Raw genomic sequence first — 11,607 nt, 5'->3', positions numbered from 1 at the left:
AAAAGGAGGGCCAGAGGGGACATGATAGCAGTATACAGATATTTGAGGGGTTGCCACAGAGAGGAGGGGGTCACACTATTTTCCAGGGCACCAGAGGGCCAGACCAGGAGCAATGGATGGAAACTGACCAAGGAGAAATTCAACCTGGATATAAGGAAGAAGTTTCTGATGGTGAGAATGATCAACCAGTGGAACAGCCTGCCAGCAAAGGTTGTGAAAGCCCCATCACTTGACACATTTAAAAGGAAATCAGACTGATATCTGGCTGGGGTGGTGTAGGGTTTCCTGCTTGAGTAGGGAGTTGGACTTAATGACCTGTAAGGTCCCTTTCAACTCAAATAGATAGATAGATAGATAGATAGATAGATAGATAGATAGATAGATAGATAGATAGATAGATGTGTTTGTCTGAGCTAAGTTTGGTTGAAGTTTCTGAAAGTGATGTAATCTCCACGGAAATTTGTGTAATGTAGTGGGCTCCGTTTCTCCGGGTTAATCCTATTATATCCTAAAGGGTCATGTCTTAATCCTGCCAATGTATGCACTAGGATATCATTTGAAGCCATAAAGTTGCTGCAAGCCAGAAAATCTTCCACCTGGTTTCATGGAGAATATTTTGTTTCTCTTTGGGCAAGGATTAAACAGGTTTTGGGGGGAAGGTTGTCCTGGAATTTAAAGAGACATATCAGGCCCATGCCAAAAAGAAGGCAGGTTCAGGGTGAAGATTCAATAAATGTAATGTAAATTAAATTTTAATTAAGATCCCATGAATGTAATGTAAATTTCAATTAAATTAAATTATATTGATTTTATGCTTGATTAAGAGCTTTCGCTAGCATTAGATCTCCCTTTGCCAGTCTTAATGAAAGGAAACCATTTGAACCAAAGTCCTTACATCCTTTATTTTTATCTTATAAAATTTTAGACTTAGAACTGCCCAAAATGTATTGAATCCAGGTCTGCAATTTCATCACTTTAGCTTCTCATTCAGATACGCTTTGTCATTTCCCCCAAATTTTGCCTTCTGAACGGATTAATCTGCCACTCTCAGTATTCTGCAAATACTGTATCAATCTACTTACAGAGCAAAAATCTGGAGTTCAAATTGTTGTATAAACCCCTAATCATGTAAACGAGACAGGTATTTCAAACTATTGAATGTACAACTTGATACAGGGGAATGGTGAGCAGTTCAATGTGTTTATTATTTAGTTTCACAGTCATACTGCATTTGTTTAATATATATACTGCTCAAAAAATAATATTTTTAAGCATTAATAAGCATTAATAACAGTCCTCAAATAAATTATACTGGTATTATAAAATAAAATACTGATATATTCTTTTTTAAAAAAATGTTTTTAATTAAATTGCATAGACAGACATGACATACATAACATATAACACTTAGTGAAGCTACAGTCGCTCCGCTCAGAGTAGAAGTCATCTTTGTATTTTAAAAAAGTAGAAATAAAAGATCTTATCGTTGTTTAACACCGTCTATAAAATACGTGAAAATATCAATTATAAGGTAATAGGTAAAAACACATCTAAAGTATTTAAAAACATATATAGAAGTTTTAAAATTATGACTTAAATTGAACTAGAGTAAAAAGAGTAAAAGAAGAAAAAAGGAATTTATATTTATATTGTGAATAATCACCATCTAATACAGTATGACTATTAGGTACAAGGATATTTAAGGTAATATAACAATAAGGTTATCTCTTTTTCTTTGTATCCCACCAGATATATACCTTTTGCCAAACATCATAGAATTCTGATTCTTCTTGGTTGCTTAACCTTCTCGTCATCATATCGAGCTCAGCACATTCTAAGACTTTCTTATGTCTGTTTCTTTTGGAATCTCAATTTCTTTCCATTTTTGAGCAAAAGCTATCCTAGCTACTACTGATATATTCTAACAGCCTCACTAGATCAGATGACCAGCAGGTATGATATGGGAATATGTTGTAACTATATGTGAAGAAAAAAACTAGTCACACATACACATGAATGAAAACAATAAAAGCTCAGGCTTTTAGATTTCTAAAAGTACAGAAACTATTGATACATTAAAACAGCTTGATTTTGTCAGGTACAAAATTGAATAAAAATCTTCCTGTTCTCAACTTCAAGAAGAAGTAATTATTACTTTAATCAAGTGACTTTAATCAAGTGACTTCAAGGTATGCAACGACAAAAAATCATAATGCAAATGCATAATGTGAACTGTATTCCATGAAATAGTTAGTTGTACAAATATCAGAAAGCTGTAAAACAATATACGCATTTCACTGGGACAACCCGTCCCCCCATTCAATTCAAAGAAACCTAAATTGGTATCTACCCGGGATTGCCCAGTTCCATTGAATTAAATGGTGTTTACAAAGCAGATTTAACTATCACTGAACACGGAGGCAATTTTAGGAAATGGCCCCGTTATTTTAAGACCTGCTTTTAGTGGGATGGGGGTGTTTTATCTATTACCTCCATTCCCTTCCGACTGTGCTCTTCCCCTATGACTTTAAGCCTTTTGTTTCACTTCAGGCTCACAAGCAAGCAACAACTCTCGGGGACCCTACAGCAGTTACCTCTTTCTTACCATTTTCAGTTTCTCCCCTCCAAAACTTCATTTCCCACTTACTTGAAAGTCTCCGCTGATTGGCTGTTGCACCGAAACTGGAATGACAGCGCATGTGCGACCTCTTCTCCATCCCCCCAATTTGCTACCTAACCTAGTATACTCTCTCGGGGACACTACAGCAGTTAATTCTTTCTTACCATTTTTAATTTCTCCCCTCTAAAACTTCATTTCCCATTTGTCTGAAAGTCTCTGCTGATTGGCTGTTGCAGCGAAACTGGATGTGCGACCTCTTCTATAATCCCCCCCACTTTCTGTTCTGTCTGGGTCACTCCGGAAGCCAAGACCAACCCAAAAAGAGAAGCCAGACACACCGGTAAAAGGCAAAGGCCGTTTATCAAATTCAAGAAAAACACAGGTAACAGAAAATGTCCTTACAAACAGGAAAACGCTGTATCTTCAAATATATCCACAAAGGCAAAAGTCCATGCAGCAATACAGGATTCTTGCTGCCAAGACGAGGCTGTAGATAGCAGACCTACACCTCCCATGGGTCTTCCAAACTGCTGGGCCACAAGCCAGGAACAGAGACGCCGAGAACAAAGCAGGACACCGTAACTCCAACTGATAACACTCCACATGGCTTCAAGGGCTTGCCTGCCTTTTAAACCCTGCTAAGGAGGACCACACCCAAGCCCAGCTGTTCCTAATTCAGTGCTGATAATACTTCTTTAATTGCTCCTTTCGTTGCTCTAAACGTCTCTGTCGCATGTCAATGACAGCTTGTGCTTCATCACCTAATGACTCCAAGCTACTGGCTGGGGAGAGCCCCCCCCCCCCCGGGGCTCTCCTGCTGTTCTCCTTCGTCCCATTCCTGACTTTCCTCTCCCCCATCTGACTGCTCAGCCCCCTCCTCTTTGCTGTCATCTTCCTCCGGGCATGGAGCCAGCAGAGACACAGCCGGTCCCTGAGCAGCCTCAGGCTGAACCACAACACCTTCTTTCTTTCTTTCTTTCTTTCTTTCTTTCTTTCTTTCTTTCCTTATTTATTTACTTATTTATTTATCCATCCATCCACCCAGTCATTCAATTTTTATGCCGCCCTTCTCCTTAGACTCAGGGCAGCTTATAACATGTTAGCAATAGCACTTTTTAACAGAGCCAGCCTGTAGCCCCCACAATCCAGGTCCTCATTTGCTACCTAATCCAATATGCCCTGCAGAGCAGCTCTATAAATTCCTTCTTCTTTTGCTTATGTTCGCCTAAACCAGGGGTCGGCAAATTTAAATAGCAACACAATGCCAGAAACTCGGCTTCTGTGGAAGAGCCACACTCAAGCAGCCAAAGAGTCACGTTTGGCTTGTGAGCCACAGTTCTAGGGCAAAGAAAAACAGATCATCTTCCAATGTAAGGCATGAGTTGTAAAGGTAGCTGAAAGAAAAGAGCTTTAGAAAGCTCTCAATGTTCAAACTGGCCCTGAAATGCCCTAGGCAGATAACAACATCAAGGAAATCACATGTTTTTGACCTGCTATGTCTTGTTCCTGGCTCTTGTATTGGGAATGTGAGATACAAGGGCAAGCTCCCCTTTTATGAACACCATGAGACTATTCTTTTCTTTTCACAGGCTGGATGTGAACATCCACTCAGGGTTGTTCCTGGATGCCGTTCTACTGTGTCCTGTTTGTATTCACTGACAAAGCTAAATCTCGGGGGAAGTTAGAGAGGGAATGCAATTTCTAGTAATAACAGCTCACAACAGTGAATACTATCCACTTATCCCCACAATTTCCAGCTCTTTTGGACTCCTTTCTGAATTAACCTTTCATATCAAAAGGAGCAATTCGGCACACGAGAGACTCCGGCACAATTTCATGCATAATTTATTCACTTGGTTCAACATTAATCGGGGAGTCCTTGACTTTGTCAAGGTGGATTCTGTTGGCAGGCTTCACAAGCAGCAAAACAGGGGAAATAAGATCCGTGCTTCCACCTCTTCACCTAGGCTGCTGAATAAATGAGAGCAGGGGACAGGGAAGGGAGCAAAGTCTCTGACATGCAGCCAGGGCAGGCTGCAATTAGCCAAATCTCCTAGCTATGGAATCATCATTGTTCAATAGTATAATCTTGCTCAAGCTTCCTAACTGGTGGATCTTGAACCTTGTCAAAAATAATAGGCCTGAATGCAGATGCAGAATTTAAGACACAGGATAAAACGAAGCATGTTCCATGACAGCAGATGATAGTATATAGGCTGCCTTACACAGCCGAGTGAATTAAGCAAGGAGTGATCCATAGATTCTACCCAGATCCAGAGATAATGGATAAAGGATAGGCAGATAAAGGAGATAATTATCTCCAGCAAGGAGATAATGCCTGCATAAGCATAAGGAAGCAATCACTGGTTAATTGGCAGCTGTTCTGAGCAAAATCTGGAAGGGAATTGAGAGTAGTATATATTGAAATCCAGCTTGTGGGTACTTCTATCTGTTAATGTCTTTTTTCTTTTTTGTACTATACAGTGGTACCTCGTGATACGAACCCCTCGTCATGCGAACTTTTTGAAATACGAACCCGGGGTTCAGAAATTTTTTGCCTCTTCTTACGAACTTTTTTTGCCTTACGAACCCACTGCTGCTGCTGGGAAACCCCACCTCTGGACTTCCATTGCAAGAGGAGCACCCATTTTTGTGATCCTGGGATTTCCCCTGAGGCTCGCCTCCATGGGAAATCCCACCTCCTGACTTCCATGTTTTTGTGATGCTGTAGGGAAATCCCAGGAGGGAAATCCCAGGATCGCACCATCACAAAAACACGGAAGTCCTCAAAACCCTACCTCCGGACTTCTGTGTTTTTGCGATGGTGCGATTTTGCTGAGGCTTCCCTCGCTGGGAAACCCCACCTCTGGACTTCTGTTGCCAGCGGAACGCCCATTTTTGTGATCCTGGGATTCCCCTCCTGGGATTTCCCTACGGAAGTCAGGAGGTGGGGTTTCCCATGGAGAGGAGCTTCAGGGTAATCCCACCAGTGCAAAAATGGGTGCTTTGGCTTTAAAAAGGGTTAAATTTTGGGCTTGCATGCATTAATCGGTTTTCCATTGATTCCTATGGGAAACATTGTTTCGTCTTACGAACTTTCCACCTTACGAACCTTCTCCCGGAACCAATTAAGTTCGTAAGACAAGGTATCACTGTATATCTAAAACTTCTGTTATGGTGCTGCTTGCAACTTGTAAGTTGAAGCATCCTTTTGTGGTTTTGGCATATGATACACCAGCCTCTTTTAACTTCCTCTGAACCATCCTAATAGGATTGTGGTAAATTTGTTTTGAAAATGTCTTCAGATTGGAGCCAATGAAAAGCTTAAAATACCCACATGGCAGAAATCAATTCCTTTTGATTTTAATTCCAAGGTCAGAAATATTTTTGGCCAGGGACAACTAAAAGTATTGTAAGCATCTTGGGATACAATAGAAGGTGTGTACTACAAATTTATTGTTTGAAAATACATAGTACGCTTAATAAACATCACACACAAGGACTAACTGGCTGCCTCGGTTTTGTTCTCATGTTGATTCCTTTAAAAAGTAATCCTGTTTCTCTGTTTTGATGACCTCCAGCTTGAACCACCAAATCTATTCTGTTCATGGAGGTTGGAATTCTGAGATAAGCAATCCAAAGACAACTTGGATCAACAAGCTGGAAAAGATATATGTATTTCCAGGGGTGGGATTCAAAATTTTTAGCAACTGGTTCTCTACCCATTTGCTTGGTGGGCATGGCCATGGTGATTGTGGCTGGTAACTACAGGCCAGTTAGCTTGACATCAGTTATAGTTAAAATGATGGAGACTCTACTCAAAAAGAGGAGTCTTCAAAAAGAGGAGACTCTACTCAAAACTCCGAGTCTTCGGAGAGGGGCGGCATACAAATCTAAGTAATAAATAAATAATAAAATAAATAAATCAGTACCTAAAAAACAATAATTTATTGGACCCAAATCAGCATGGCTTTACTGAAGGCAAATCATGTCAGACTAATCTCATTGATTTCTTTGACTATGTCACAAAGGTGTTGGATCAAGGTGGTGCCGTGGATATTGCCTATCTGGACTTCAGCAAAGCTTTTGATACGGTTCCACATAAAGAGCTGATAGATAAATTAGTGAAGATTGGACTTAATCCCTGGATAGTTCAGTGGATTTCAAGCTGGCTGAAGCATAGACATCAGAGAGTTATTGTTAATGGCGAGTATTCTGAGCAGAGACAGGTTACAAGCAGTGTGCCACAAGGGTCTGTTCTGGCTCCTATTCTTTTTAATATGTTTGTGAGTGACATAGGGGAAGGTTTGGTAGGGAAGGTTTGCCTATTTGCCGATGACTCTAAAGTGTGCAATAGGGTTGATATTCCTGGAGGGGATCTGTAATATGGTAAATGATTTAGCTTTACTAGATAAATGGTCAAAGCAATGGAAACTGCAGTTTAATGTTTCCAAATGTAAAATAATGCACTTGGGGAAAAAGGAATCTTCAATCTGAGTATTGCATTGGCAGTTCTGTGTTAGCAAATACTTCAGAAGAGAACGATTTAGGGGCAGTGATTTTTGACTGTCTCAAAATGGGTGAGCAGTGTGGTCGGGCAGTAGGAAAAGCAAGTAGGATGCTTGGCTGCATAGCTAGAGGTATAACAAGCAGGAAGAGGGAGATTGTGATCCCCTTATATAGAACGCTGGTGAGACCACATTTGGAATACTGTGTTCAGTTCTGGAGACCTCACCTACAAAAAGATATTGACAAAATTGAACGGGTCCAAAGACGGGCTACAAGAATGGTGGAAGGTATCAGGAAAGACTTAATGAACTCAATCTGTATAGTCTGGAGGACAGAAGGAAAAGGGGGGACATGATCGAAACATTTAAATATGTTAAAGGGTTAAATAAGGTTCAGGAGGGAAGTGTTTTTAATAGGAAAGTGAACACAAGAACAAGGGGACACAATCTGAAGTTAGTTGGGGGAAAGATCAAAAGCAACGTGAGGAAATATTATTTTACTGAAAGAGTAGTAGATCCTTGGAACAATCTTCCAGCAGACGTGGTTGGTAAATCCACAGTAACTGAATTTAAACATGCCTGGGATAAACATATATCCATCCTAAGATAAAACACAGGAAATAGTATAAGGGCAGACTAGATGGACCATGAGGTCTTTTTCTGCCGTCAGTCTTCTATATTTCTATGTTTCTACTTGGACTCCTGCACACGGCAGGGAGTCATTTTTTTATTATTTATTTATTTATTTATTTATTAGATTTGTATGCAGCCTCTCTCTGTAGATTCAAGGCGATTTTCACCCTGCTCTGGAGGCTTTTCTCAAGACTCCACCAGGGTGAAAATGGCTTCTCTCCAAGCTCCAGAAAGCCTACAGAAGCTGGAAGCAGACCCATCTCCTGACTTCAAGAACTTTCAGGAGAACCACTTTTCATCCTCCCTAGGCTCTGGAGGCTTTCCCTGAGCCTCCAGGAGAGTGAAAATGGCCTCCCCTGGGCTCTAGAGGCCCTCCAGAGGACAGAAATCGGCCTATTCCCAAACTTTCCAGAATTTCCAGAAGGATCATTTTCTACGCTCTCAGAGCCTCCGTGTCGGACCTGCATGAAGACTCCTGGGAGGGAAGGGGAGGGGTGGGTGGGACCAACCAGTCCTTGCAACTACCGGTTCAGTGAACCAGATGTAAAATTAGCATCCGGTTCACTCGAACTGGGCCTACTAGCTGAATCCCACTCCTGTGCATTTCAATATGTTAACAGATTAATAGAGTTGAAAGGGATCTTGCGGGTTATTTAGTCCAACCCCTATCCAAGCAGGAGATCCTACATCTGCCTCTACTTAGGATCAAACTGATTGGGAGCCAAGAGCTCCACCTCTAGGCCACAGCAACTGAGCTCCCCTCTAGTTAATTATTCTCCAATTTAGACATCATGTATTTTTGAAGTTGCAGGAGGAGTTGGAGGTTTGGGTCAGTCTTAATTTCTGGTCATTTCTTGGACTAGTGACTGCAATTTTCTTGGCAAAGGACTTGGCAAAGAACTTGTCCAAGGACACCCAGCTGTCTTTGTGCTTAAGGCAGGACTAGAATTCACAGTCTCCTGATTTTTAGTTTGGTACCTTTAACCATTATTCCAAATTTCCTATATAGACTGGGAACACTTTATTTCTTGGTCTGTTTATTGAGCTTGTATTTTCCTGCAGTCAAAAAGAGATCCTTGTGTTGGAGATGACCAGGTTCGTCACAGGAGATTGGTCAAAAGCATTATGGGCCACATGGAGACACTTCATGCCCACAAAATATATAATCCAGCCCACTTTGAATTCCCTTCTATTCTTAACTCCCACTAATTTTCTTTGACTGAAGATAGTGATCCTGTAAACATTTTGGCAGAAACTGTCTTAAACCTGACGTATTCTTAATGGCTTCCTATAGTTTTGTGGAGAAAATTAGGGCCCTAAAAAATCTACAAGTGATCAGCAGAATTAATTACCCTCTGAATTTCCTTTTCTCTTTTTAGGTGGTGAATTGCTGCTTCTCAACATGGATTTCAGCAGCTGAGTGGAAAGCAGCTGTACATCACATCTACAGTTTTAGTTTTTCCCAATTTAACATCCCTTTGAGAACCTAAGCCCTTCTGAAAAAGTGTTTCTTTGAGGGTCTTTTTGAAATCTGGGATTACTTAGACTTTGGCAATGTGGCCAGGAACATGCAATAAAAAACGCAGTGGCACTTTCTCCCTTAAAGACTCCTTTGTCATATCTTTGTTGCTTTAACTCAATCTCTCCTTAAATCTTCACACTACAAGTACTCTGCTTGCCTCTGGTTATTTTTATTCACATTCACTTACACAGAATGAGCACTAGAGAGCAACAGCAATTCAATTAATTTCACACTCTCTGCAGGGAATACAATGAATTTAAGCCTTGAACATTATAGGTGATCTATAACAGTGTTTCCCAACCTTTTTTGAGCCGCGGCACATTATTAATATTTTCAAAATCCTGGGGAACATTGAGCGGGGGCGGGGGGGGGCTAAAAAAAAGTTTGGACAAAAAAAAATCTCTCCCTTTCGCTCTATTTTTCACTTCCTCTTTCTCTCTCTCCATCCCTCTTTCTTTTTCTCTTTCTTCCTCTCTTTTTTGCTCTTTCTCTCTCCCTCCTTCCCCCCTCTCTTGCTCTCTCTCTCTCTCTCTCTCTTTCTTTCTCTCTTTCTCTGTCTCTCTTGCTATCTCTCTCTTTCTTTCTCTCTCTCTCTTGCTATCTCTTTCTTTCTCTCTCTCTGTGTCTCTCTTGCTATCTCTCTCTTTCTCTTTCTCTCTTGCTATCTCTCTTTCTTTCTCTCTCTCTCTTTCTCTCTCGTTACACCGCACCGACAACAGCGGCATCGGGCAGTAGCCAGGGGTGGTGGCAGAGCGGTTGACTGCGAGCAGGAGCCCTGACGGCGGCAGCTGGATGTGCTGCTGGTTGCCGTACATGCTGGCACTGCACTGGTCATGGGCGTGGGGCTGGCACCTCCGGCCCAGCCAGCGGGCCAGTGCCAGCCCTGCAGTGCCAGCATGTACGGCGTCCAGCAACACGTCCAACCGCCACCGTCGGTGCCTCCACCTTGGAGCTCCCTCTCACCGCCGCCATCCCCTGGCTACTACCTGGTGCCGCTGCTGATGGCATCCTCCTGCTCCCGTTGCCAGTGCCCTCCCGCTGGGCCCCAAAGGACACTTGCTGCTGACGCCAGGGAAGCTCCAGCTGGGTGGGGCGCTGCCGGAGCCGGTGCCTCCGACCTGGAGTTCCCAGTCGCAGCTGCCCCCGGCTACTGCCCAATGCCGCTGTTGCCGGTGCTCTCCTGCTGGGCCCCAAAGAAGGAAGGCGGGAAAAAGGAGGCACGAAGAATGAAGCTCAGCTTCCAGTCTCAAAAGCTGAGCTTTGCGGCACACCTGACCATGTTGGCACACTGGTTGAAAAGCACTGATCTATAACATCTCTCACTCTGTGTGTGTGTGTGTGTGTGTGTGTGTGTGTATCTGTCTTTATATATATATCTCATTGTATTGAGCAGTAGATATTTACTTCCTATCATATTCATTGCATTCAGCAGAATTCTGATCAAAAGAGCAAAAGATGACAGTGAACAAAATTGGACAAGTATAGAGGCTCTTTATTTTGTGAAAAAGACTTTGCTCTTCAGCAGGTCATTAAGAAATATATGTAAATGACAAAAAAAGATAGTCATACACCCTTGGACTGAGGAAAAATGTCAACTTTTGAGTTATGAAGTGTTTTGAGGGCTGTCCAACATTTCCTAGCCACTAGTGAGGCAGCTGCCTTTGAAGGCTGAGATTGGTGAGGAGGAAGAACAGCTGTTCCAGATGCACGTATGTGCAGAGTGGTTAGGAGAGGAAAACAACGGAGGACAGGAGTTGACTCAGGAAGCAAAGCACACGCGGACACTGAATGGTCCCTCCCTGGCTGGGGAATAAATAGAAGGGGGGGGGTAGTTGGCATAGGAGACAACAGTTCGTATTTCTGAAGATTTGGGCTTGTTCTTTTTTCTGCCAGAATTTAATTTGCAGACTTTCATCTGGCAGCTCATGGCCTTGAAATTACTGCAAGCAACTGTACTGCAGTTGACTCCTTGAAGGACTAATGCCTGGACTTATCAGCGGATGAATGCAATTAATTCCCAAGAGGAAAATAAGGACTTTTTTTTGTGACAAAGAGTCTTCTTTCTTGTTTCCGCTAAGGCTGGGTTAGAACAGGGACCTTATAAATTATCTAATCCAACCACTACCACCGCACCCAAGCAGGAGACTCTACATCATTTCTGACAGATGGCAATGCAGTCTCTTCTCGAAAGCTTCCAGTGAGGAAGCTCCCACAACTTCTTCCATTTGGCTGATTGTTTTCATTGTCAGAAAATGTCTCCTTATTTCTAGGTTGAATCTCTCCTTGATCAGTTTTAATCCGTATATCTTTGGAGTAGACGACTA

This window comes from Erythrolamprus reginae, chromosome 2, assembly GCF_031021105.1.
Source record: "Erythrolamprus reginae isolate rEryReg1 chromosome 2, rEryReg1.hap1, whole genome shotgun sequence".
NCBI lineage: Eukaryota > Metazoa > Chordata > Lepidosauria > Squamata > Dipsadidae > Erythrolamprus > Erythrolamprus reginae.
Note: the sequence above shows the minus strand (reverse complement) of the source record.